The sequence below is a fragment of the Canis aureus genome, chromosome 16 (assembly GCF_053574225.1).
Source record: "Canis aureus isolate CA01 chromosome 16, VMU_Caureus_v.1.0, whole genome shotgun sequence".
Classification (NCBI taxonomy): Eukaryota; Metazoa; Chordata; class Mammalia; order Carnivora; family Canidae; genus Canis; species Canis aureus.
Genome location: NC_135626.1, coordinates 14,797,675 through 14,814,387, shown reverse-complemented (window position 1 = coordinate 14,814,387; position 16,713 = coordinate 14,797,675). Strand labels below are relative to the sequence as shown.

Below are 16,713 nucleotides of genomic sequence, written 5' to 3'. Positions count from 1 at the left end.
ACTAGGTGTGGGTAAAGAAATGTATTCACACCTCACCATAACTTCAACAGCAAACTCTATACAAGCTTTAGTCTCTTTTCTTGCTTAAATTATATTTAATCAGCAATAATAGATCGAGCATTGATTCACATAGCAAAAAAGCTTAAGGTACTTCATTGATGGTAACCTGTCTCTACAGTGAGGTGACTCTTGACCAGGGACACTGGGTTCCATGAAAAGGAGGAAAATTGCTGGAAAACAAAGGAACCGCTGTGAAATAAACTGCCAATGACCATATCACTGTTAGTGGCAAAACCTGGGCTAGAATGCAAGTTTCTAGCTCCACTAGTAAAGGAAGGTGGCGAAAAACATGGACTTTATCAAACCCCTGCCATTTACCTGCTGTAGAATATCAGGCAACTGATCTAACCTCCCTAAGTTTTTCTTTCTACACAACAGAAAGAAATAACAGCACCTATATGTTAATGGATTGGTGTATGACATAAGGCAAGTAAAAACATGCCTGACATGCTATAAACACTCAGCTCTTAGCTGAACATTCTCTCTCCCAATGAATGACAAAGCAAGTGGTAAAATGTTAACAACTGAAGAATCTGGGTAAAGGATATGCAGAATTCCTTGGATTATTACAACTTTTCTATAGATATAAAATTTTTCCAAGATAAAAATGTAGAATAAAATAAAAAGGTAAAAATGTATTATCTTCTCTCTCTATTCCTATTTTTGCTCAATTATCCCTTTCTCACAGCTGAGAATAACCAGGAGGAATGCTGGTTATACTTACACATATAGGGTACTCTGGTAGGCACAGAACGATACTAACTCCCCTCATCCAAGCTAATTACCATTCTCTAAGGCCCAAGGCAGCTCAGAAATTTAAACAGTTTAAACCAGCAAATGAAGAATTAGAACTGGAACCCAGGTATTCCAATTTCAAAAAAAGTTTTTCTTCCCCTGTACTACAAGTATCTCAGGAAGAGAACTGATGAGACCATACATAAAGGAAGGGATAATGAGGGAGTAAGAGTAACTAAAAAGCACTTCAGTTTTACTTTTAAGTTTTCCCATGAGGTAGGAAACTCATACTGTACAACCCACAATATCTCTTTGGTTAAAATTAAGAGCACTGAGAAGCTTTCTTAATACTGTGGTTCTATCAGGGAGCTTGGTTGGCTCAGCAGGGTGGGCTTCCACTCTTGATTTTGGCTCAGGCCAAGATCTCAAGATCATGGAATCAAGCCCTGCATCAGGCTCTATGCTCAGCATGGAGTCTGCTGGAGATTCTTTCTCTCCCTCTCCCTCTGTGCCTCCTCCCAGCTCAACCTCTAAATAAACAGTCTTAAAAAAAAAATACTGTAGTTCTATCCATATTTCCCAAATACCCTTCACTTAGGGCAATAAATGAAGTCCACTTAACTACCTCAGTTTATATTTGTCATTATTATATTTCAACTGTATTTAGCAGAAAGTGGATTTCAATGCATTGTTTTTCAACTAGTGAAAGTGAAGGAAATCTTAGGGAACTTTTTCAAACTGTACACACATTCTCCCTGACCTTGGTTAGTAAGAACCACTGTTTTATTTTTAGTCTGAAAGTATCTGTCACTCTAAACATAGTTTCTCTTTAAAGTCATCAACAATACTTCAAGTCAGAAAACAGTTAAAAATGCAGATACACAATAGAGAGAGGTAAGGCCTATTCTATTGAAGAAAGAGATTTATTCTACATTGATCAAATGGGCCGAAGCAACACTGCATGTAAGAATATGAAGTCAGCTAGTACTCCAGGAAAATTTTTGGAAAACAACTGATACCAAGTCCATAGTAGGAAAGTTTTAGTCTAAGCTTCCTCCCTCTCTAACACATCACCCGGTAACGGCTTCCATTTTGGCAACTTTTGGTTCTTAACAATACAATGGTCTCACTAGGGTACAGAAAGAAATGTTACTCTTTGAATGGTGAGACTATCTGCCTCCAGATCTTCCTCACATATTTACATACTGTTCACCAAAAACTAAAAATGCTTCTTGGGTATACCCTGACAGCCAATATGAGAGTTATTAAGGCTCTTGACTCTTCAGTTCAAGTCCAAAATCAATTCACAATGGACTCTTGAGTCTTTTATAAACCATCTAAAGCAATGACCCAAAAAGACACTAATGGCAATAGCTAGATGGGTAGGTTTCTGGATCCTCACAATAAAGTCTGTCCTGCCATTAACAATGGAATTATGAGTGAAATGGTGTGGGTTGTTACTCAACTATAAAATTAGAATCTCCACCGCCGGGATCCCTGGGTGGCGCAGCGGTTTGGCGCCTGCCTTTGGCCCAGGGCGCGATCCTGGAGACCCTGGATCGAATCCCACATCGGGCTCCCGGTGCATGGAGCCTGCTTCTCCCTCTGCCTGTGTCTCTGCCTCTCTCTCTCTCTGATGACTATCATAAAATAAATAAAATAAAAAAAAAAATCTCCACCACCATCTAACTCAAGAGCTTAAAAAGAATAAAACAAAATAATACAAAGTAAAGCATTTTGAGGAGTAAATATTTTATGTAAGCCCTGGTTAACTGTCAGCCAGAACTGCCTAAGTACTTTGTGAACTATGGAGCAAAGAAGAAGCTGCTTAGAGGCAGCAATACAACACAGGAGGTAAGAATTCCAAAATATGCCCAATTTCAATTCCTAAACAGCTGCTCCTCCTTCTGAATACCTGTGTGGAAAATTGAATTTCTGAGAAGTGAATCATTTTAAAGATAGTAAGAGTACTCAGTACTAAAAGAAATGCCAGTGTGCATTTTTACAGTGTTGTGGGGAGCATAAATTATCATTCTCTCATTCTCTTAATTTATCCATGTGGAGCACCTCTACAGATATGCCAAATATTAAAAAAACAAACAACAACAAAAAAACCCATAACTTTGTTATGTTTTAAAAAGGGGGATCTATTCTCTTAGATAGGAGCCGACATAGGTGGAAACCCAAATTTCAATGGTACCTGTTAGTAAATGTCCAGGACTTTCAGAGCATGCAACCAAAGCCCATCTACCATCTCCATAAAGCACTGAGATCATAGGGTACAGGAAAATGTGAGCACAGAGGTGATGCTGTACACTTTCATCCCTGTGCTCCTCCTATCCCAGGCATGATCAAGAACAAACCAACAAGACAGGATCAGCAGTGCCAAGGAACTTGTCCAAAAACAAAAGATAAATAATATGCCAACTTGCCAACTTCCCATTTATGCTCCAAATCCTAAGACAAGGCCCACTGGCTATGAAGGTATCAGGAGACATTATGTTTCCCTTATTGTTACTATCCCTCAATCAGGAAAGTCTTTGAAGGTAAGATCTAAGGAGAAGACAAAGTGAGGAAAGGGGGCCTGGCACATAAATGTGGAAGTCTATCAGTAAGTCAGTAATGCAATACTCATTTAGTAAAGGTAAAAATTATTCATGGGGTGTCTGGGTGGCTCATTTAAACATCTGCTTTTGGCTCGGGTTGTGATCTTGGGGTCCTGAAACCCACGCTGAACTCCCTGTTCAGTGGGGAGTCAGCTTCTCCTTCTCCCCCTGCCCCTCCTGGCTGCTTGTGCATGAGCGCTCCCTGTCTCAAATAAATAAATTTAATTAATTATTCAGTAGGACTTTCAGTATTCCTCCTTCCAGGATACACATAAAGAAAGAAGTATAGGCAAGCCAGGTAGCGTGACTTAAATGTCTCATAGGAAGACAGAGGAAATTCAAAATCAATCCTTCCATTTCTTACCTGGACCAAACCAAGGCTGAGGTAGAGTAGGGACACTGATTACTTGTCACCTTTAGTTTCTCCACCCCTGAACTATTCTGGGCAAAATGACAGCTCAATTAGTTCTAATTCAGCACAAATTCCACGTAGAGATGTCCTACTTAGACAGCTGGATCTGAGCCATGTGAATTCAAGTGTAAAATATGTCTCTTAAAACCACCTCTTCCATACCCCTTGAAATAATGGCTCTCATCCTCACACTGCAGCTTAGTGCTGCCTCAACAAAGTCTTACTTACGTTAAAGCAATTTACTTGCTATTACTTTATTATCTCTCTTTAAAGCAGGGAGACTGGAGGGAAATTAGGCTAAATGTCAAATCAGCAGTCAGCTCCAGAAAACCCAGCCAACAAGCAGAGAGACAGCAGAACTTAGAGTGCCCAGCTGGCTCTCAGGAGGGAAATTGGCACTAGATATAAGGAAAAGAAGGAACCCCACTCTTTCTCTTCAATGAGGTGATGAAACGGTTTGGTGGCACCAGTCTTACAGCAGACACAGACATGCAGACCTTTGTGAAGACCCTAATGGGAAAGACCATCACCCTCGAGGTCGGGCCCAGTGACACCATTGAAAATATCAAAAATCCAAGCGAAATCCCAAAACAAGGAGGGCATCTTGCCCAACCAGCATCTCATTTTTTGCGGGCAAACAGCTGGACGATGGCCACACTCTCAGACCACAATATCTAGAAAGTGCCCCCTGCACTTGGTGCTTCGTCTGTGAGGTTGTATCATTGAGCCATCCTCCATTAGCTGGCCCAGATATAGAACTGCTACAAAACGATCTACCATGAATGTTATGCTCACCTGCCACAAGAAGTATGGCCACACCAACAACCTACGCCCCAAGAAGGTCAAATAAGGCCCTTCCACCAGCTCTTCCTTTGCCCCCAGGGAGGACTTCTGCTGAGCCCCAAAGCCCTAGGGCCTCAATAAAGTTTCCCTTTCAAAAAAAAAAAAAAAAAAAAGGAAAGAAGGAACGCTGAGTTTGTGACTAATCTGCACTTCAGCATCCGTAAAGTTCTATTGAAACACAGCCACACTGGCTTGTTTTTTTTTTTTTTTTAATTTTTATTTATTTATGATAGTCACAGAGAGAGAGAGAGAGAGAGGCAGAGACACAGGCAGAGGGAGAAGCAGGCTCCATGCACCGGGAGCCCGACGTGGGATTCGATCCCGGGTCTCCAGGATCGCGCCCTGGGCCAAAGGCAGGCGCTAAACCGCTGCGCCACCCAGGGATCCCGCACACTCGCTTGTTTACATCTTGCCTGTGGCTACTCCTACAATGGCAAGGTGAATAATTTCAGTAGAGGATATAGCCCCCAAATAGTAAAATATATACTATCTGGCCCTTTACAGAAAAAGTCTGCTGATCCCTTGCCTAGATTTATATAACTCTAGGGTCTCAAAATATTTTTCTATCTGCACAATACTTGAGGGCTACCACACACATGTATTGGAAACAGCAATGATTCTCATGGGCTGACAAGTGAAGAAGGGTAGTGAGGAGGAGGGAATCACCAGTCTACAGTCAGTGTTCCTTCCAATTCTAAAAAGCCCACAAATGTATGATTCTAACTAAATCTAACCTTTCCTGCCAGCTTTTGAATAAGCACCATTCTATTCTATGATAGCAAAAAACTCACCAAATGCCAAAAGAGTGTTCTCAAAGCTTTTGAACTCAAATGCCCCAAAGGCAACAAAGAAACATGGGGGCCTCCAGTTTTCTACCTTCGATGCCACTATGGGGCTAAGTAGCCAAGTGGAAAGAGAACATATCTAAAGCCAATAAAGTTTTTACTTAGGCCAGAGGGCCCCTGGACACTTTCCAAAACATCCATAATCGAGGGAAAGTGCCAGATTAAGGTTTATGAATCCCTGTGCTATGGTCTGACAATCCATAACAACCAGCTCAAAAGTGCCACCAGCCTGTTATCTAAAGGTATACAGAGAAAGAGAGAAAGTTCAGCCAAAGGGCAGCACTGTTGCTCTGACTGGGCTACTTTCTGAATGACTCTTCTTTCTGATTCATCTCTCTCAGTGCCTGGGAACTCTCATGCCCATCCACCCGAAAAGTAGGTGAGCTGGGACACCCTGTGCCTGCACTGCACAAAGTGAGAGACAAGAGGAAATGGCTGAAGCTCCCACTGAGTGATCAGGTGGGCACCCAGAAAAATAGTTCTCCAAAGGCACATACACAAGCTCAGCCCATCTTACAAATGAATGGGTTGACAGAGTGTGAGGGTGCTAAAGTCATTTATTCATCCAACAAAAACTAACTGGCACCTTCTATGTACATGACACTACACAAACCAAGAACAGAGGCAGAGATGATCCCCGCTCTGTGGGTGACATTAATAAAGTACCATAATTAGGGACATACAGGATGCTCTGTATTTCCATAGCAGGGGCATCAGAGATAGCAGAGGAAGAGATCTTTGAGTTGAAACCTGAATGCTGAGTAAATAGTTGGCTTGGGAGCAGGTAGGGAGTCTTGCCTATGTGTCATAAGTAAATGGAACAGCATGTGTGGTGGTCCCAAGGGTGGTATGTGGTAGACTGGCATGAGCAGGTAAGTGATTCTGTAAGAGGGAGGCTGGAGAAACAGGTTGAGCCAAGATGTACAAGTTGTACTCCTTAGTAAAGAGTCTGATCTTAAACTACTGAAAAGTACTGAACAGGGAAGTGACATGAGCAAATCTCCATTTTTGGAAAGACATGCTGGCTACTATTTAGAAATTCTGGTGGGGTAGGGACACCTGGATGGCTTAGCAGCTGAGCGTCTGCCTTCAGCTCAGGGCGTGATCCCAGGCATCTGGGGATTGAGTCCCGCATTAGGCTCCCCACAGGGAACCTGCTTCTCCCTCTGTCTATGTCTCTCATAAATAAATAAATAAAATCTTAAAAAAAAAATTTGGCAGGGCTGGGGGGAACTGGCCAGGGGTCAAATGTGTGGAGTCTAGGAGACCAGTTAAGAAGCTACTCTAGGGATCCCCAGGTGGCTCAGTGGTTTAGCGCCTGCCTTTGGCCCAGGGTGTGATCCTGGAGACCTGGGATCGAGTCCCACATCAGGCTCCCAGCATGGAGCCTGCTTCTCCCTCCTCCTGTGTCTCTGTCTGTCTCTCTCTATGTCTATCATAAATCAATCAATCAATCAATCAATCAATCTTAAAAAAAAAAGAAGCTACTCTAAGGGGCGCCTATATGGCTCAGTTGGTTAGACGTCTGACCTCAGCTCAGGATATGATCTTGGGTTCCTGGGATCAAGCCCGATATTTCTGTTCCCTGCTCAGCAGGGAGTCTGCTTCTCCCTCTCCCTCTGCCACTACCCTCCACTCATGCTTGCTCTCTCAAATAATTTTTTTTAAAAAAGCTACTGTAATCACCCAATGGCAATGAAGACAGAAAAGAGAGAGAAGATAAAGGAAATGGTTATTCCATACTCAGACAGATTCCTGTCCCTAACTCCCAGAGGTTCTAGTTCTAAATAACTCCACCTACAGAGACCAGCAGTGGCATCAAACCAAGTATGAGTCTTTAGAAAAAGTCCCAAACCAAATGAAACACTGATTTCATTTTTTAAAAATTTTTATTTATTTATGATAGTCACACACACACACAGAGAGAGGCAGACACACAGGCAGAGGGAGAAGCAGGCTCCATGCACCAGGAGCCAGATGTAGGATTCGATCCTGGGTCTCCAGGATCGCGCCCTGGGCCAAAGGCAGGCGCCAAACCGCTGCACCACCCAGGGATCCCCACTGATTTCATTTTTAGAGATAATTCGGATATTCTTATTTCCTTTCAATGATTTTAAATGGCCTAGCATGGTGGCTGGTACTTAAGTACATGATTCAATAAGTGACTGAAGAACATATAAAACACAGATTTGATGGTGATTCTATCCAGGTGCTACACACTAAACTCTCCAGAAAAACAGTGCAGTACTAATATTAATGCTGCAGGGAAGTAACATACTCATGACTATTTATGAGAATTTAAATCTAGTTCTTTTTGGAGGATAATTTGACAAAACCCAGACAAAGGTATTCAAAGAAAAACAGAGTTCTATCAGGAATTAAGGATTCTGATCCTGAGTAATAGCAATTCCATCTCCTACATTCCAGCCCAAGAGACTGGACAAAAAGAGACCACAGTTAAATTCAAAATAAAAGAAAAGGCCAGGGCGCTGAGCTGGCTCAGTTGGGGAGGTTCAAGGCCCATGTTGGGTGGGTACAGAAATTACTTAAAAATAAAACCTTAGGGCAGCCCCGGTGGCCCAGAGGTTTAGCGCTGCCTTCAGCCCGGGGTGTGATCCTAGAGACCCGGGATCCAGTCCCATGTCAGGCTCCCTGCATGGGGCCTGCTTCTTCCTCTGCCTGTGTCTGTCTCTGTGTCTGTCATGAATAAATAAATAAAATCTTAAAAAAAAAAAAAAAAAAAGCAGCACAAATAAGGCTCAGCCAATGAGAACGAAGAATTGGAGAACCTATGCAGTATCCTACTCTTCTACCAGTTTATAATCCACAGAGCAAGGGGAGTGTGATCTAACACCTTACTGGACTATACCTTTCAGAAGCTTGGAGGCAACCCCCAACTGAGGACAAGCTGAATTTACAGAACTGGCTCTGTGCTCTAGGAGTTAAAAGTACCCCAGGCTACTACACATAATTCAGATAATAAGAATTCAAGTGTTTCTAGCTGAACAAGTGTGACGCACCCAAGCACCTTAATAATAATAATCCAAACTTATACAGCACCTGCTATGCATAAGGCACTATTCTAAGCATCTTGTCTATTAACTCATTTAACCTTACAACAATCTCATGAGTTCAGTAACACTATAATTTCTATATTACAGATGAGGAAATAGAGCAACAGACAGGTTAAGTGATTTGCCCAAGGTTAACCCAGGCAGTCTGGCTCCAGAGTCTGAGCTCTTAATCTTTCACCATTAAAGAAGGCAATCTTTTTGGCAGACCCAAGACAGCCACCAAAGATGTTTATAAAGGCCAAAAGCTAAAGTAACCCCAAGCAAAAACCCACCAATGGCTCCAGCTATCATTCACTAAGAGACCACTAGCTCAAACCAACTAAGAAGTCTTACAAATTAAGGGAAGTAGATACTTCCAGCCCACATCATATCTTGCAAGTCAGTGGAAGCACTTTAATAGATACAGCCTAGGGGTGCCTGAGTAGCTCAGTCAGTTTAGCATCTGCCTTTGGCTCAGGTCATGATCCCAGAATCCTGGATCAAGTTCTACATCAGGCTCCCTGCTCAGCCAGGGAGTCTGCTTTTCCCTCTCCCTTAGCCCCTCCCTCCTGCTCAAGCTCTCTCATGCACACATACTCTCTTTCTCTCTCTCAAATAAATAAGATCTTAAAACAAAAACAAAAACAAAAACCCAAATGCACCCTAGCATAATGCCAGCCAAAAAAGAAAAGTGAGAAAACTGAATAAAAAAAGCTTGCTTTCCATACCAGTGAAACAGCAGTAATAGAACTATTAAAATAAAAACCCTAATATTTTTCTAGATGGTCCACAAACTACCTGGTTAGTAGAGAAATAGTTCTTCAAGAGTCAAAGAATGTGTACATTCACACACCATCAAGGGTGTGCATAATCCAGAAAAAATATCTGAAAACATACCCTCCTGCCTACCCACCTACCACAATACAGGAAAACCCCTGAATCTCTCAGGAAAGGGAGGAGCAAGAACTAATCTAAGAACTCAAAGGAGAACAAAGCTTCAGGTTAAGAAAGATGTGGTCACAAAGAAGGTTTCACAAACCACTCTGCTGTGGGTACCAAAAAGCAAATAATCAGCATACACAGAGCTCTGGCAACCTCATGCAAGCTTCAGATTTAAGCAGGGCACCAAATAAGGGAAGGATTCTGGTGCATCAACTCCTAGGAAAAGTGTTTCAAGTTAAAAATGGTTATTCAGGTTTGGATGCAAACTTCTGTATCTGTTCTTTATCAACAGAGACACCTCTACCTCACTTTCAGCGAGCAGCAAAAAGAGAAGAAAACTGTTAGACCAAAACTAGGTTACACACAGACAACATGACCTGGTACAGCCTGGCATTTTACCTGAACCCCAGAGACAAAACTATAAACATGGCAGCATGGAACTTCTGAGGTTCTGCATCCCAGCTGGCTCCAAGTGTCTCCAGAAGCAAGTGGGCTAAGATGCACACTCTATCCCTAGTCCCCCACAGCCAGATTGTTCAGCATTAAGGCCAAAAACCACAGCACTTTTGGTGAGAAACTCAGTCTCTCCATGACCGAAGGCAAGGCCTGCTTCTATCTAGCTTCTATCAGTTGTGTCTTTTCTGTGCTTGTTTCCAGACCCAAAATACCTTGTTCTAATGACAGGGCAAACACCTTTAAATCTCTTACCTTTGGCCCAAGTCTCCTTTCCTTCTCTCACCAATGAAAAAAATCAATCTTAGCATAGCAGAACATATTAACCAGGGAAAACATGAGCATCAACTTCTTCCTAACTTACAATGCTCTGTCCCCATCACTATTCAAATGGCTTTGATATGTACACTTTTCCGTATGTATTTTACTTTGTATTAAGAGTTTTTCTGGGGGGGATGCCTGGGTGGCTCAATGGTTGAGCATCTGCCTTTGGCTCAGGGCATGATCCTGGAGATCCAGATTCAAGTCCCGCATTGGGCTCCCTGCATGGAGCCTCTTCTCCCTCTGCCTGTGTCTCTGCCTCTCTCTCTCTCTCTCTCTCTCTCTGTGTCTCTCATGAATAAGTAAAATCTCTAAAAAAAAAATTTTTTTTAATTACCACAATCTTTTCTGCTATTCCACAAAAATTCTTTTTCCATGGCCAGTACCCCTAACCCCCACACCAAGATTCTAACTCTGAAGTCATAGAAATGAAGGTGACTATGCTAAAAGTTTGGGGCTCCACCTATGTGCAAAAAGCTACACTGATGTCAAATACCAGATCTATTGATAGTGCAGACCAGAGTCCTATTTTACAGATGCAGAAATAAAGAAATTAAGAAATGTGTTCACAGAAATAAAAAACAATTTAAGAATGTATTCCAGAAGATAGAAGTCCTAGTCTCCATTAGCCACAGGGACAGTTTATTGAAAACACTAAGGGCATCTATTAGTGCCTTATTCAACCTTTTGATATGCGTCACTTCGAAGTATTTTAAAAAGCCATACTGTTTTACAGACCTGTCCAGAAGTTTAAAGGAAAATCTGCCAAAAAAAATTCCTCAGAGAGAATGTCAACTGACTTACACATAGTTTGCTTTACAAATTAGGACCTAGTATCTCAGAGATTTGTAGCACAAGTCAGCTCAGAATCTCATTAGACAGAGTAAAGTTTTAGGATCCTTACCAAGAAACACTCCAGAAAAGCATAAATCCACAGAGGGTATTATCCCAGCTCCTCCTTCCCATGTGCTTCTGTACCTGCAGCCCTACTGTGCGTGTGCAGGGCAAGAATAGGACTTATTGCCAATGGTTACAACACAAAACATAACTTCTTCCTAAGCCAAAATGGCCTTGGCTCAGAAAGCTTCCCAGAATGATGGAAGGCATGACTTTAGGATGACTCAACTTTTGCTAATGCATAAAATAAAGCAGAGAACTATTTGAAAGATCCACTTCTAAGCTTGAGCCAAATCAAAAGCCTAAAGTATCTACTTTGTGATGAATCTTCAGCTACAGCTGACTGATTAAATAGCATCAATTTGGATGTCTATAACATGGCCTAAGATACTCTAATTACAGACTCTTGGCTAGGAATCCCAGGAGCAACCACTTGTAGTTTCTAACCATACCATATTTTTACCTATTTGTTCCTTCTGCCAGAAAAGCTGGCTACTCCTATATACCTAAAGAACATCTTTCATCCTTCAAAAGTAAGGACAGATCATCTTTCTAGGTAGCTTTCCCTGTTCATGAGTTAATGTCTTTCTTCTCTGTATTATCCCTGTACAGTGTACATATTTCTATTATCGCCTTTTTAACACTTTTTTCAAGTATTTATTTACTATCTATTTTTCCTACTAGACTGTATTTTGAGGGAAAGATCAGTATCACTTACCTTCTGCATGCACTGCCTAGGATAACGATTAACATATAAAGGGGACAGGGAAAACCTTGATCCCCTCAGAAGAGGACTAGCTTACCTGAGAAAGAGGTTTTACACAACTGAATAAGCAAGAGAAAAAGTCCATATAGAATTGTTATTTAAGGCAATGTACAAAGGTATATACCATACTGCAGCATAAAATAAATTGAAACTGAGAAAGAGGAACAAAAGAGAAAAAGATCAGAAGTCACTATTAGTAAGGACAAGACACAAAATGCATGCCAGAAAGTCCTTTACATTTATTAAAGGAAGTTACAAGTTTGATGCTAACATCTGGGACAATTAAGACATAATTATTCTTAAAAACAAATTCATAAATGTGCATGAAGTTGAATTTAAAAAATGCACACAGCATGACTATCTCTTGATACTAAAAGCAGAAATTTCTTCCATGGGTTTCTAGAAAGAAGATGCCATGTGACACAAATAGCAATGATTCCGTACACCTCTTTACTATTACCTACCTTAATGTAAGCTGATGACCTTACACCAAAGTATAATTTGGTCAAAGCAATACTATTAGGGACCAATATATTACATCCAAGTACACAGTTCTCTGATGGTTCTAGGCATGAATGGCATGGAGAGAACAATAGCAGGAAATGCCTAGTGATTTCCATAACAGATATTCAATTAAGTTCTAGATCAGTGGACAAATGGAAGACAATCTGAATAATTAGTGAAACTCTCAAAAATAAAAATGTGTGGTAAATACATTTTCTAGAGACTCAAGTATCAAAGAGTCTCCACAGTATTTTAAGTTCCTTTTGGTCTAATGTCTATACAGTAATACTTGGAAAATATAAAATTGAGCAATACTTCAATATTAAATATTTATGAGTAAAGCGAAAGGCTTCCAAGAGAGGGAAAATCCTGGAGTTTCCCCCTGAAGCCCAACAAATAGTCTGCCGACTGGGAAAAGATCGTCAGCCAAGAAAACAACCTTTTCATATTCTCTATCTTAGCCCAACCATTACATACAAGACAGTGAAAACACAGTAGACAGATGAAATTCTGGAACCTTTAAGAGTAGAGAGGGATTACAGAATGATACAACTGCAGATATACCTCCCCAAGAGTATGGTCAGAAACAAAAAACGATATAGGCAATTAGTGAGAAAGGCAACAGGGGAAAAACGAAAAGTTCAGTACAATCTCTTGTCCTACACAACAGGCAGTATGTTACTATATAAAATGAGCTGCTCCCACAGTAACACCAAATCACTGCTCTATTCCTTCCTAAAGCAGCTGCAGAGTGACAAGGATCCTATGTAAGGGTCTCATTCTTATTTGGAAGGCTCTTCACAAACTGGGAACTGGATCCTAAGGGGGACGATTTATATACACCCTCACATACATTCCAGTTGGCTAGAACTCAGCAGCTGATTGCTCCCTTGTCTAACTTGGTAAGGAGCCAAAGGAGGACTTTTCTCAGTCAACTCTCCCAGGCTGGAAAATTCTCCAACCCCAGAGTTCTGGCTTAAATCTGGATATCAGGTTATTCACAAGATGCCAAAACTATGTCCTTACATTGGCTTTGAACAAGTCTCTCAAATATACCATATAGATTTCCCACAGATCTCAAAATCATCTGGACATTAAGGCCAAAGATGGCCACTCTTCCTCTCACATAGAAAGAAACAGGCTTTAAAAAAAAGAAAAGAAAGAAGGAAACAGGCTTTACAAAGCATGTGCAACATCAAACAAAACTTTCGTAAATTATACATCAATCTGAACAATTCTTTAAGGGCATATATGCAACATATTCATTAAATGGCCTCCTTAGGGCAGCCCGGGTGGCTCAGCAGTTTGGCACCGCCTTCAGCCCAGGTTGTGATCCTGGAGACCCAGGATTGAGTCCCACGTCGGGCTCCCTGCATGGAGCCTGCTTCTCCCTCTCCCTGTGTCTCTGCCTCTCTCTCTCTCTCTCTCTCTCTCTCTCTCTGTCTCTCATGAATAAATAAATAAAATCTTTAAAAAAAAAAAAAAGGCCTCCTTAAAACCTTTTTATTCTACCCTACTGAGAACTCTCCCTATTCCACTAGTTACGCTCTCTCTCACTATGGTCAATCCTATGCCTCAAAGAGCCAAATCCCGAACCTGTCTCTCTGACTAAGAGGAAATGAGAGAGGAAACCTTAACAAGGGTGTTTTTGATCTCATCAAGCTCCGATATCAGTGATTCTCAACCAGAATGGTAGCACTCCTTCCAGGGAGTGCTTAGAAATGTGTGGGTGTCACTAATGGTATCTAGTGGGCAGGGCCAGGAATGCTAACCATCCTGCAGCGACAGTCTCAGAAAGTGAGGAACTGCCCTCCCCACAAAAGGCAAAAACACCCTTAGTAACAATCAATGTCCTAAATGAAGGAACTGCCTTCACCCTTCCCATTCTAGAGCAGTGGTCAGCAAACTTTTTCTGTAAAGGGTCAGACAGTAAATAGTTTAGACCTTGTGGGCCACATTTATCTCTGGCACATATTCTTCTTTTTTTTTTTTTTTTCAGACCACTGGACTTTATTAAGAGGAATCACTGCTAATTACTTAGAAGCTATTGCCTAAGCCAAAATCCATGAGGTCCACATGAACGTACAGTTAAATACGAAACAAATGGCATGGTCAAAACCATGAAATATCCTGATGCCCGGGTGATGAAGGCTGGGGTGAAGTATGCACATTTATTTCAAACTGTGTTTGTGGGCCACACAGTGGTCCTTTGCATGCAGGAAGTCAAAGAGCTCCTCTGTGCAATCCTCCTCTGTCTGTGACCTGGAGGATACAGGCTAGTCACAGAGCTCTAGCCGCTCCCGAGCCTTTACACATTTCTCCAACTGCTGGTATTGCTCTCTCACTGTTGTTGGGGGATCCACTAATTCCTCCTCCTCCACCTCTTCCTCCTCCTTGGGATCTCCGGACCAGGTCAGCATCTTTTGCTCGTCCTCCAGCCCCATGTCCCGCTACGGTTCTGAATTCAACACCAGCAGCAACAGCAGCACCTATTCCACTTCCCATATTCTTCTTTTTAAACAAGGCCTTATATAAGTATGTTATAAACCACTCCTAGCTTGCAGGCCACTGGCAATCTTTTGTCTATCCCTGTTCTAAACCCCTGTCTATCCCTCATTACAGTCTGTTCACACTGAGAGATGCCAATTAAAATAAAATGTGATGAAGTGTGTTATAAACAACTTTAACAGTGCACTACAATTTTAATGAATGTACTAAGAGCTTCAGAATTTAGACTTATAACCTAAAAACTGGGGCATTATTTACTTCTAAGTAATTAAATAATTCTCTCCTGTCCTCTCCTCCTCCTCTATGCATTTTGGTTGAAAGTCTTCTCCTGAATATTCTTTTTCAAACATGTTTCTCGAAGAGTATTGGTACTGCCTTTCCCCCTCTTCTCAGGATGTGTTACTTCCTATTCATCACTACGTATGCCGCACAAAAAGTCTCTATAAAATTACTACTGTTAACATTTTCTAAAATGTCTAAACCAAACCAAAGTCTGGAAATTCTGACTGGTATCTGGGTCCTGACTTTCCGGATGGTAACTAAAGGTCACGTGGGGTGGAAAGTGGCCTGTGGGTAACACAGAATACACACATGCACGCGAACAGGATATGTTGGTAATCCGGTTTCCTGAGACCTGGTGAGTTGTGAGAGTTCTCACCAACACTGTTGGGGAAGATGAAAAACCTTAAACTCGGAAATACTGGATTTTAACAAAGTGTCCATTCTTAGAATTAGATTTCTGGCTAGAGCAGAATGGGCAGGTATACTTCTTTCCCCTCACATTTTACTTATCTAAAAACACAAACAATACAAACACAAAAAATAAATGAAGTTAGTATCTGACAAGGTTTCTTCACAATGTGGAAGCTGGTGTTTGCAGCATGGCTTATGTCACGTCTCAAGCCCAGAAAGATGAAGAGTGTGGTTTTGGTGTTTAACCAGCCTCAACTGCACCCTGGCACTCTGTTTCTTCCCCCAGAGAACTTTGCTCTGCTGAAACCAACCTCACATCTTGAAACGAAACGGCTAGGATAAAAATAAAGCCCTGAAGTGGTTTGGTGACCGAGGTCATATGGGGCGTTAAGGGTTTGTAGGTAGGGCCAAAGTACTTTGAGAAACTTCCACTCACTGCCAACCACAAAGAGACAAAGACATCAGCCCAAAAGTCCAGCAATGATCCAGGCAAGCAACCCTGGTCCTTGCCTGTTAGGGGCTGTTTTCACAGAACACATGATTAATATCTAAAAACCCAGTCCTGGTTCTACCTTTGACACAATTTCACCAAGTTCTATTTCTTACAGCCCAAGAAAAGGAGAGCCAACCTGTAGCCTCTTTCTATAGAAAAAGGCTTTATATACTCCTGTCATCATATGTTCCCAAATCTCAGTTCACAGAATACTTTCAAACAGCTTCCGGGTAGAGGAGAATGACATAAGGTACTACTACTTAACAAAAGTAAAGGGATATATAAAGGACATGATATTCATTTAATTCCCATAGCAACTCTGCAAAACTGTATGGTACCCACTCTACAGATATGATATCTTTATACTTATGAGGCCAAAAAATTAAGCTAACTTTCTCTGCTTTAGTAATTATGGGGCAATGAAGTAACCAAGTTACCACAGAAAAAACATTTACCTATTAGCACAGAGACTCAATTCTTCTCTCACTATAGATTAAACCAATCCTTATGTCATTCAGAGAAAATAAGGCCAAAAGTTTTTCTGAACTGTACCTAATGGCACTGCTTCTGGAAGCACCAGCC

The 16,713-nt window shown here is 41.4% G+C and overlaps 1 protein-coding gene and 1 pseudogene across 8 annotated transcripts in view; both read right to left on the bottom strand.

Moving 5' to 3' along the window:
- Positions 1 to 16,713, bottom strand: part of SMG6 (SMG6 nonsense mediated mRNA decay factor) — a 238,058-nt gene that overhangs the window by 187,401 nt on the left and 33,944 nt on the right. The gene's annotated exons all lie outside the window — the stretch shown is intronic.
- LOC144285911 (cytochrome b-c1 complex subunit 6, mitochondrial pseudogene) lies at positions 12,155 to 16,265 on the bottom strand (annotated as a pseudogene).